This window comes from Anguilla rostrata, unplaced genomic scaffold (assembly GCF_018555375.3).
Source record: "Anguilla rostrata isolate EN2019 unplaced genomic scaffold, ASM1855537v3 scaf0940, whole genome shotgun sequence".
In the NCBI taxonomy this organism is placed as follows: Eukaryota; Metazoa; Chordata; class Actinopteri; order Anguilliformes; family Anguillidae; genus Anguilla; species Anguilla rostrata.
In genome coordinates, this window is record NW_026986308.1 from 47,501 (window position 1) to 59,560 (window position 12,060).

At 44.5% G+C, this 12,060-nt stretch overlaps 4 non-coding genes across 4 annotated transcripts; all 4 read left to right on the top strand.

The window, feature by feature from the left end:
• The first annotated feature begins 2,465 nt into the window (after nucleotides 1-2,465).
• Nucleotides 2,466-2,572, top strand: LOC135246823 (U6 spliceosomal RNA). The gene has a single exon (XR_010327966.1). It is a non-coding gene; the product is annotated as a U6 spliceosomal RNA (small nuclear RNA).
• A 2,668-nt stretch (nucleotides 2,573-5,240) lies between these two features.
• LOC135246824 (U6 spliceosomal RNA) lies at nucleotides 5,241-5,347 on the top strand. The gene has a single exon (XR_010327967.1). It is a non-coding gene; the product is annotated as a U6 spliceosomal RNA (small nuclear RNA).
• Nucleotides 5,348-7,998: 2,651 nt separating this feature from the next.
• LOC135246825 (U6 spliceosomal RNA) lies at nucleotides 7,999-8,105 on the top strand. The gene has a single exon (XR_010327968.1). It is a non-coding gene; the product is annotated as a U6 spliceosomal RNA (small nuclear RNA).
• A 2,670-nt stretch (nucleotides 8,106-10,775) lies between these two features.
• On the top strand, nucleotides 10,776-10,882 carry LOC135246826 (U6 spliceosomal RNA). The gene has a single exon (XR_010327969.1). It is a non-coding gene; the product is annotated as a U6 spliceosomal RNA (small nuclear RNA).
• The last annotated feature ends 1,178 nt before the right edge of the window (nucleotides 10,883-12,060 follow it).

Here is a 12,060-nt window from a genome sequence, read left to right on the forward strand (position 1 = left end):
ATGCATGTGATGCTTCTATGTTGTAATTTGATAGTGCTTTATTCTGTCCACGAGATGGCGCTCGTGGTTCACGGTGGTAGCCGGCTATGCTTGGAAAAACCGTGAGACTATTAGAGCCCCAGAGGATGGCTGCGGTAGCCGAGAGAGAAACATGCACAACTGAAGTCTAGCAAGCTCGCTAAAGAATTCATATACTACTTTGCTGGGTTGGAGTTTGATTTCAGAACAGTACAGCACTCACAGGCGAGAACTTGTCTGAAACAATCAGTCAGTCAATCGCATATGCCGACAGACGCGCTTCACTGTAGCGCTTACACGGTTAGTTTGTTTCGCAAAGTGCTGTGTACACAGGAAAACATACGCTTATCATAAGCTTCTTGCACATGGGAAGTTACGCAGAGAATTTTCATTCATTTGTTGTATTTACTTTATTTTAAATGTCGTTTTAAAAGAGCTACCGAGGTGCCCTTAGTCGTTGACAAGCCTTTGAAAAACCGCAGCTAGCGACACTGTGTAATTCATGGACCACGTTTGCCTGCTGCACTGAAATGAAATAGCAATTACATCATTCGTATTAACTGGCAAAGAAAACCGCTTCAAATGGCTAATGTGACAAGCTGATTCAGGCAAGAGAACGTTTTGCCGTAAAAACGAAAAAGGGTACACGCCAGCTTTGTCATACGAAATATTGAAATATTTATGACTGGTTAAAAAAAAACCAATTATATATATATAGACATGCACAATGTGCTGGTGCTGTAATTCTATGAATTTATTCTTTCTTATTATGTTCACTTTTATTACTAGTTGATGTAAACGCTTATGTTGCATTTAAAAGAGAGAGAAAAACAGCATAACAACCAGCTGTGAACGATTCTGTATTTTTAATGTAAAGTTCATTCAAAAACTTACTGAAACAGGCGATAGCTAATATAGCTAGCTGCCGTTTTTGACGATATAAACGCTTACGCTGCTTTTAAAAGAGAGAAAAACGGCGTGACAGCCGACTGGCTAGCCAGTTCTAAACACCGCGAACGCGTAAATATGAACGTTTCAATATTTTTAATGTAAATTAATTCAAACACTTAGTAAAAACGCGCTCCTGTCGCATAACTCCGGTGATCTACGGCACTTCCTGAAGTGCCATTTGAAACGGCGGAAGAGCGAGCCGATACCACGTGACGAAATTGAAACAAGCGAGCCTCCCGATTGGGCGCAAAAAGCATGTAAACTGGAGAAATTGAAACAAGGGCGGCCTCCGATTGGCCGCCAAGTTGGTACAAATGGAACACGGAACAGAGACTTTTGCCTGCGCTCTATCTATGGGGCCACCGCACGTTCTTCTCTGTTTCGTCCAGGCATAAGACAGTACATCCTAATAGGCAATCCTGCCGTGGAGAAAAAATACATTTGTTCACAGAGAATGCAAACTGTTCATGGAAAATTACCGTGGGCCTTTTGTGAAATACAACATACGATACAATACAATACAATATACTTTAAATAAAAGGTGGAAATTCCTGTTATTGTGAAAATGTTCTTGGAGTACTAAGAAATGTAAGTGAATTTTCTGAAACAACTGTTCTCAGCAGCTACGTCCTGGCCACGCTACTTTTATCAGCCGCACTGTGGCTGCAGGTGAAACTGCTTATACGAAAAAAAAGTATTTTCTCATCAAGAGTGCCGTATATATACTCATACATATGCATATACATAGACATATATATATACATGCACACATACACACGCATATATATATATATATATATATACACACATATATGTACATACATACATACGCACACACACACACACACACACATATACATACACACACATATACATGTATCCTTGTTGCCCGTTTTCTAACCGGAGAACCTTGGGCGCAGTGAAAGGAAAGAGACGCCTGACCTCATGCGGCAAATACAGGTATTGCAGGCATTTAAAAACGGCGGCCTCCTGTGTTTGCTTTCCCTCCCTTTTTCAAATCTTACCCCTTTCTGTCAGGTTTCTCAACCCTAGCCGCTTCATCCACATACTTTTTAATCGTTGTTATTTTTTAATCATTCGGTTTGTGAGGATTCTATCCAGCGACCCCGGTCACGTCGGCCGACGGCGACCGCTTCGGAAAAGAGGCGGAGACAAAGAGACCACCAGTTCTCTGTGCGGGACGGGGGCCGTCCCCCGCACACCTTCCAGGTAGCCGCTCACCTCCCAGGTGGCCGCTCACCTGTCCCGGAGGAGCACGGACGCGAGCGGGAACGTGAAAGGTTGCCTTTGATCGGTACGAGGGCGCACGTTTGCTTTGTTTTATTATCCGCCGCCCGTTTAAGAAGTTTCACTGCGGGCGTACGGCCCGCTTAAGCGGTTTTATTCATCCGTGCGCTCGCTTTGACTGCCCCCGTGACCGATGACCCCCTGCAGGTCGCGCCCCAATAAATGGCGGGCCCTCAGGTAGGTGCTTTGTGCTCGCTTCGGCAGCACATATACTAAAATTGGAACGATACAGAGAAGATTAGCATGGCCCCTGCGCAAGGATGACACGCAAATTCGTGAAGCGTTCCATATTTTCCCTCCCCGCGTCAGGCCCGAGCGACCTTTCCCCATGGGTCGACCCCCTACGCTGTCCTCGTCCAGACTCACCGAACCCTAACCCTAAATCCAGGACGCGAGTCAGCCAGGACCCCGAGTCTCTAGAAGACTGGGTCTTCCCTGTTTGACAGAAAGGGTATTAATAATTAAGACAAGCACTTGTAATGTTTATGGCTTATAAATGCATGTGATGCTTCTTGCTTTGGAATTTGATAGTGCTTTATTCTGTCCACGAGATGGCGCTCGTGGTTCACGGTGGTAGCCGGCTATGCTTGGAAAAACCGTGAGACTGTTAGAGCCCCAGAGGATGGCTGCGGTAGCCGAGAGAGAAACGTGCACAACTGAAGTCTAGCAAGCTCGCTAAAGAATTCATATACTACTTTGCTGGGTTGGAGTTTGATTTCAGAACAGTACAGCACTCACAGGCGAGAACTTGTCTGAAACAATCAGTCAGTCAATCGCATACGCCGACAGACGCGCTTCACTGTAGCGCTTACACGGTTAGTTTGTTTCGCATAGTGCTGTGTACACAGGAAAACATACGCTTATCATAAGCTTCTTGCACATGGGAAGTTACGCAGAGAATTTTCGTTCATTTGTTGCATTTACTTTATTTTAAATGTCGTTTTAAAAGAGCTACCGAGGTGCCCTTAGTCGTTGACAAGCCTTTGAAAAACCGCAGCTAGCGACACTGTGTAATTCATGGACCACGTTTGCCTGCTGCACTGAAATGAAATAGCAATTACATCATTCGTATTAACTGGCAAAGAAAACCGCTTCAAATGGCTAATGTGACAAGCTGATTCAGGCAAGAGAACGTTTTGCCGTAAAAACGAAAAAGGGTACACGCCAGCTTTGTCATACGAAATATTGAAATATTTATGACTGGTTAAAAAAAACCAATTATATATATATAGACATGCACAATGTGCTGGTGCTGTAATTCTATGAATTTATTCTTTCTTATTATGTTCACTTTTATTACTAGTTGATGTAAACGCTTATGTTGCATTTAAAAGAGAGAGAAAAACAGCATAACAACCAGCTGTGAACGATTCTGTATTTTTAATGTAAAGTTCATTCAAAAACTTACTGAAACAGGCGATAGCTAATATAGCTAGCTGCCGTTTTTGACGATATAAACGCTTACGCTGCTTTTAAAAGAGAGAAAAACGGCGTGACAGCCGACTGGCTAGCCAGTTCTAAACACCGCGAACGCGTAAATATGAACGTTTCAATATTTTAATGTAAAATTAATTCAAACACTTAGTAAAAACGCGCTCCTGTCGCATAACTCCGGTGATCTACGGCACTTCCTGAAGTGCCATTTGAAACGGCGGAAGAGCGAGCCGATACCACGTGACGAAATTGAAACAAGCGAGCCTCCCGATTGGGCGCAAAAAGCATGTAAACTGGAGAAATTGAAACAAGGGCGGCCTCCGATTGGCCGCCAAGTTGGTACAAATGGAACACGGAACAGAGACTTTTGCCTGCGCTCTATCTATGGGGCCACCGCACGTTCTTCTCTGTTTCGTCCAGGCATAAGACAGTACATCCTAATAGGCAATCCTGCCGTGGAGAAAAAATACATTTGTTCACAGAGAATGCAAACTGTTCATGGAAAATTACCGTGGGCCTTTTGTGAAATACAACATACGATACAATACAATACAATATACTTTAAATAAAAGGTGGAAATTCCTGTTATTGTGAAAATGTTCTTGGAGTACTAAGAAATGTAAGTGAATTTTCTGAAACAACTGTTCTCAGCAGCTACGTCCTGGCCACGCTACTTTTATCAGCCGCACTGTGGCTGCAGGTGAAACTGCTTATACGAAAAAAAAGTATTTTCTCATCAAGAGTGCCGTATATATACTCATACATATGCATATACATAGACATATATATATACATGCACACATACACACGCATATATATATATATATATATATATACACACATATATGTACATACATACATACGCACACACACACACACACACACATATACATACACACACATATACATGTATCCTTGTTGCCCGTTTTCTAACCGGAGAACCTTGGGCGCAGTGAAAGGAAAGAGACGCCTGACCTCATGCGGCAAATACAGGTATTGCAGGCATTTAAAAACGGCGGCCTCCTGTGTTTGCTTTCCCTCCCTTTTTCAAATCTTACCCCTTTCTGTCAGGTTTCTCAACCCTAGCCGCTTCATCCACATACTTTTTAATCGTTGTTATTTTTTAATCATTCGGTTTGTGAGGATTCTATCCAGCGACCCCGGTCACGTCGGCCGACGGCGACCGCTTCGGAAAAGAGGCGGAGACAAAGAGACCACACAGTTCTCTGTGCGGGACGGGGGCCGTCCCCCGCACACCTTCCAGGTAGCCGCTCACCTCCCAGGTGGCCGCTCACCTGTCCCGGAGGAGCACGGACGCGAGCGGGAACGTGAAAGGTTGCCTTTGATCGGTACGAGGGCGCACGTTTGCTTTGTTTATTATCCGCCGCCCGTTTAAGAAGTTTCACTGCGGGCGTACGGCCCGCTTAAGCGGTTTTATTCATCCGTGCGCTCGCTTTGACTGCCCCCGTGACCGATGACCCCCTGCAGGTCGCGCCCCAATAAATGGCGGGCCCTCAGGTAGGTGCTTTGTGCTCGCTTCGGCAGCACATATACTAAAATTGGAACGATACAGAGAAGATTAGCATGGCCCCTGCGCAAGGATGACACGCAAATTCGTGAAGCGTTCCATATTTTCCCTCCCCGCGTCAGGCCCGAGCGACCTTTCCCCATGGGTCGACCCCCTACGCTGTCCTCGTCCAGACTCACCGAACCCTAACCCTAAATCCAGGACGCGAGTCAGCCAGGACCCCGAGTCTCTAGAAGACTGGGTCTTCCCTGTTTGACAGAAAGGGTATTAATAATTAAGACAAGCACTTGTAATGTTTATGGCTTATAAATGCATGTGATGCTTCTTGCTTTGGAATTTGATAGTGCTTTATTCTGTCCACGAGATGGCGCTCGTGGTTCACGGTGGTAGCCGGCTATGCTTGGAAAAACCGTGAGACTGTTAGAGCCCCAGAGGATGGCTGCGGTAGCCGAGAGAGAAACGTGCACAACTGAAGTCTAGCAAGCTCGCTAAAGAATTCATATACTACTTTGCTGGGTTGGAGTTTGATTTCAGAACAGTACAGCACTCACAGGCGAGAACTTGTCTGAAACAATCAGTCAGTCAATCGCATACGCCGACAGACGCGCTTCACTGTAGCGCTTACACGGTTAGTTTGTTTCGCATAGTGCTGTGTACACAGGAAAACATACGCTTATCATAAGCTTCTTGCACATGGGAAGTTACGCAGAGAATTTTCGTTCATTTGTTGCATTTACTTTATTTTAAATGTCGTTTTAAAAGAGCTACCGAGGTGCCCTTAGTCGTTGACAAGCCTTTGAAAAACCGCAGCTAGCGACACTGTGGTAATTCATGGACCACGTTTGCCTGCTGCACTGAAATGAAATAGCAATTACATCATTCGTATTAACTGGCAAAGAAAACCGCTTCAAATGGCTAATGTGACAAGCTGATTCAGGCAAGAGAACGTTTTGCCGTAAAAACGAAAAGGGTACACGCCAGCTTTGTCATACGAAATATTGAAATATTTATGACTGGTTAAAAAAAACCAATTATATATATATAGACATGCACAATGTGCTGGTGCTGTAATTCTATGAATTTATTCTTTCTTATTATGTTCACTTTTATACTAGTTGATGTAAACGCTTATGTTGCATTTAAAAGAGAGAGAAAAACAGCATAACAACCAGCTGTGAACGATTCTGTATTTTTAATGTAAAGTTCATTCAAAAACTTACTGAAACAGGCGATAGCTAATATAGCTAGCTGCCGTTTTTGACGATATAAACGCTTACGCTGCTTTTAAAAGAGAGAAAAACGGCGTGACAGCCGACTGGCTAGCCAGTTCTAAACACCGCGAACGCGTAAATATGAACGTTTCAATATTTTTAATGTAAAATTAATTCAAACACTTAGTAAAAACGCGCTCCTGTCGCATAACTCCGGTGATCTACGGCACTTCCTGAAGTGCCATTTGAAACGGCGGAAGAGCGAGCCGATACCACGTGACGAAATTGAAACAAGCGAGCCTCCCGATTGGGCGCAAAAAGCATGTAAACTGGAGAAATTGAAACAAGGGCGGCCTCCGATTGGCCGCCAAGTTGGTACAAATGGAACACGGAACAGAGACTTTTGCCTGCGCTCTATCTATGGGGCCACCGCACGTTCTTCTCTGTTTCGTCCAGGCATAAGACAGTACATCCTAATAGGCAATCCTGCCGTGGAGAAAAAATACATTTGTTCACAGAGAATGCAAACTGTTCATGGAAAATTACCGTGGGCCTTTTGTGAAATACAACATACGATACAATACAATACAATATACTTTAAATAAAAGGTGGAAATTCCTGTTATTGTGAAAATGTTCTTGGAGTACTAAGAAATGTAAGTGAATTTTCTGAAACAACTGTTCTCAGCAGCTACGTCCTGGCCACGCTACTTTTATCAGCCGCACTGTGGCTGCAGGTGAAACTGCTTATACGAAAAAAAAGTATTTTCTCATCAAGAGTGCCGTATATATACTCATACATATGCATATACATAGACATATATATATACATGCACACATACACACGCATATATATATATATATATATATATACACACATATATGTACATACATACATACGCACACACACACACACACACATATACATGTATCCTTGTTGCCCGTTTTCTAACCGGAGAACCTTGGGCGCAGTGAAAGGAAAGAGACGCCTGACCTCATGCGGCAAATACAGGTATTGCAGGCATTTAAAAACGGCGGCCTCCTGTGTTTGCTTTCCCTCCCTTTTTCAAATCTTACCCCTTTCTGTCAGGTTTCTCAACCCTAGCCGCTTCATCCACATACTTTTTAATCGTTGTTATTTTTTAATCATTCGGTTTGTGAGGATTCTATCCAGCGACCCCGGTCACGTCGGCCGACGGCGACCGCTTCGGAAAAGAGGCGGAGACAAAGAGACCACACAGTTCTCTGTGCGGGACGGGGGCCGTCCCCCGCACACCTTCCAGGTAGCCGCTCACCTCCCAGGTGGCCGCTCACCTGTCCCGGAGGAGCACGGACGCGAGCGGGAACGTGAAAGGTTGCCTTTGATCGGTACGAGGGCGCACGTTTGCTTTGTTTTATTATCCGCCGCCCGTTTAAGAAGTTTCACTGCGGGCGTACGGCCCGCTTAAGCGGTTTTATTCATCCGTGCGCTCGCTTTGACTGCCCCCGTGACCGATGACCCCCTGCAGGTCGCGCCCCAATAAATGGCGGGCCCTCAGGTAGGTGCTTTGTGCTCGCTTCGGCAGCACATATACTAAAATTGGAACGATACAGAGAAGATTAGCATGGCCCCTGCGCAAGGATGACACGCAAATTCGTGAAGCGTTCCATATTTTCCCTCCCCGCGTCAGGCCCGAGCGACCTTTCCCCATGGGTCGACCCCCTACGCTGTCCTCGTCCAGACTCACCGAACCCTAACCCTAAATCCAGGACGCGAGTCAGCCAGGACCCCGAGTCTCTAGAAGACTGGGTCTTCCCTGTTTGACAGAAAGGGTATTAATAATTAAGACAAGCACTTGTAATGTTTATGGCTTATAAATGCATGTGATGCTTCTTGCTTTGGAATTTGATAGTGCTTTATTCTGTCCACGAGATGGCGCTCGTGGTTCACGGTGGTAGCCGGCTATGCTTGGAAAAACCGTGAGACTGTTAGAGCCCCAGAGGATGGCTGCGGTAGCCGAGAGAGAAACGTGCACAACTGAAGTCTAGCAAGCTCGCTAAAGAATTCATATACTACTTTGCTGGGTTGGAGTTTGATTTCAGAACAGTACAGCACTCACAGGCGAGAACTTGTCTGAAACAATCAGTCAGTCAATCGCATACGCCGACAGACGCGCTTCACTGTAGCGCTTACACGGTTAGTTTGTTTCGCATAGTGCTGTGTACACAGGAAAACATACGCTTATCATAAGCTTCTTGCACATGGGAAGTTACGCAGAGAATTTTCGTTCATTTGTTGCATTTACTTTATTTTAAATGTCGTTTTAAAAGAGCTACCGAGGTGCCCTTAGTCGTTGACAAGCCTTTGAAAAACCGCAGCTAGCGACACTGTGGTAATTCATGGACCACGTTTGCCTGCTGCACTGAAATGAAATAGCAATTACATCATTCGTATTAACTGGCAAAGAAAACCGCTTCAAATGGCTAATGTGACAAGCTGATTCAGGCAAGAGAACGTTTTGCCGTAAAAACGAAAAAGGGTACACGCCAGCTTTGTCATACGAAATATTGAAATATTTATGACTGGTTAAAAAAAACCAATTATATATATATAGACATGCACAATGTGCTGGTGCTGTAATTCTATGAATTTATTCTTTCTTATTATGTTCACTTTTATTACTAGTTGATGTAAACGCTTATGTTGCATTTAAAAGAGAGAGAAAAACAGCATAACAACCAGCTGTGAACGATTCTGTATTTTTAATGTAAAGTTCATTCAAAAACTTACTGAAACAGGCGATAGCTAATATAGCTAGCTGCCGTTTTTGACGATATAAACGCTTACGCTGCTTTTAAAAGAGAGAAAAACGGCGTGACAGCCGACTGGCTAGCCAGTTCTAAACACCGCGAACGCGTAAATATGAACGTTTCAATATTTTTAATGTAAAATTAATTCAAACACTTAGTAAAAACGCGCTCCTGTCGCATAACTCCGGTGATCTACGGCACTTCCTGAAGTGCCATTTGAAACGGCGGAAGAGCGAGCCGATACCACGTGACGAAATTGAAACAAGCGAGCCTCCCGATTGGGCGCAAAAAGCATGTAAACTGGAGAAATTGAAACAAGGGCGGCCTCCGATTGGCCGCCAAGTTGGTACAAATGGAACACGGAACAGAGACTTTTGCCTGCGCTCTATCTATGGGGCCACCGCACGTTCTTCTCTGTTTCGTCCAGGCATAAGACAGTACATCCTAATAGGCAATCCTGCCGTGGAGAAAAAATACATTTGTTCACAGAGAATGCAAACTGTTCATGGAAAATTACCGTGGGCCTTTTGTGAAATACAACATACGATACAATACAATACAATATACTTTAAATAAAAGGTGGAAATTCCTGTTATTGTGAAAATGTTCTTGGAGTACTAAGAAATGTAAGTGAATTTTCTGAAACAACTGTTCTCAGCAGCTACGTCCTGGCCACGCTACTTTTATCAGCCGCACTGTGGCTGCAGGTGAAACTGCTTATACGAAAAAAAAGTATTTTCTCATCAAGAGTGCCGTATATATACTCATACATATGCATATACATAGACATATATATATATACATGCACACATACACACGCATATATATATATATATATATATATACACACATATATGTACATACATACATACGCACACACACACACACACACACATATACATACACACACATATACATGTATCCTTGTTGCCCGTTTTCTAACCGGAGAACCTTGGGCGCAGTGAAAGGAAAGAGACGCCTGACCTCATGCGGCAAATACAGGTATTGCAGGCATTTAAAAACGGCGGCCTCCTGTGTTTGCTTTCCTCCCTTTTTCAAATCTTACCCTTTCTGTCAGGTTTCTCAACCCTAGCCGCTTCATCCACATACTTTTTAATCGTTGTTATTTTTTAATCATTCGGTTTGTGAGGATTCTATCCAGCGACCCCGGTCACGTCGGCCGACGGCGACCGCTTCGGAAAAGAGGCGGAGACAAAGAGACCACACAGTTCTCTGTGCGGGACGGGGGCCGTCCCCCGCACACCTTCCAGGTAGCCGCTCACCTCCCAGGTGGCCGCTCACCTGTCCCGGAGGAGCACGGACGCGAGCGGGAACGTGAAAGGTTGCCTTTGATCGGTACGAGGGCGCACGTTTGCTTTGTTTTATTATCCGCCGCCCGTTTAAGAAGTTTCACTGCGGGCGTACGGCCCGCTTAAGCGGTTTTATTCATCCGTGCGCTCGCTTTGACTGCCCCGTGACCGATGACCCCCTGCAGGTCGCGCCCCAATAAATGGCGGGCCCTCAGGTAGGTGCTTTGTGCTCGCTTCGGCAGCACATATACTAAAATTGGAACGATACAGAGAAGATTAGCATGGCCCCTGCGCAAGGATGACACGCAAATTCGTGAAGCGTTCCATATTTTCCCTCCCCGCGTCAGGCCCGAGCGACCTTTCCCCATGGGTCGACCCCCTACGCTGTCCTCGTCCAGACTCACCGAACCCTAACCCTAAATCCAGGACGCGAGTCAGCCAGGACCCCGAGTCTCTAGAAGACTGGGTCTTCCCTGTTTGACAGAAAGGGTATTAATAATTAAGACAAGCACTTGTAATGTTTATGGCTTATAAATGCATGTGATGCTTCTTGCTTTGGAATTTGATAGTGCTTTATTCTGTCCACGAGATGGCGCTCGTGGTTCACGGTGGTAGCCGGCTATGCTTGGAAAAACCGTGAGACTGTTAGAGCCCCAGAGGATGGCTGCGGTAGCCGAGAGAGAAACGTGCACAACTGAAGTCTAGCAAGCTCGCTAAAGAATTCATATACTACTTTGCTGGGTTGGAGTTTGATTTCAGAACAGTACAGCACTCACAGGCGAGAACTTGTCTGAAACAATCAGTCAGTCAATCGCATACGCCGACAGACGCGCTTCACTGTAGCGCTTACACGGTTAGTTTGTTTCGCATAGTGCTGTGTACACAGGAAAACATACGCTTACATAAGCTTCTTGCACATGGGAAGTTACGCAGAGAATTTTCGTTCATTTGTTGCATTTACTTTATTTTAAATGTCGTTTTAAAAGAGCTACCGAGGTGCCCTTAGTCGTTGACAAGCCTTTGAAAAACCGCAGCTAGCGACACTGTGGTAATTCATGGACCACGTTTGCCTGCTGCACTGAAATGAAATAGCAATTACATCATTCGTATTAACTGGCAAAGAAAACCGCTTCAAATGGCTAATGTGACAAGCTGATTCAGGCAAGAGAACGTTTTGCCGTAAAAACGAAAAAGGGTACACGCCAGCTTTGTCATACGAAATATTGAAATATTTATGACTGGTTAAAAAAAACCAATTATATATATATAGACATGCACAATGTGCTGGTGCTGTAATTCTATGAATTTATTCTTCTTATTATGTTCACTTTTATTACTAGTTGATGTAAACGCTTATGTTGCATTTAAAAGAGAGAGAAAAACAGCATAACAACCAGCTGTGAACGATTCTGTATTTTTAATGTAAAGTTCATTCAAAAACTTACTGAAACAGGCGATAGCTAATATAGCTAGCTGCCGTTTTTGACGATATAAACGCTTACGCTGCTTTT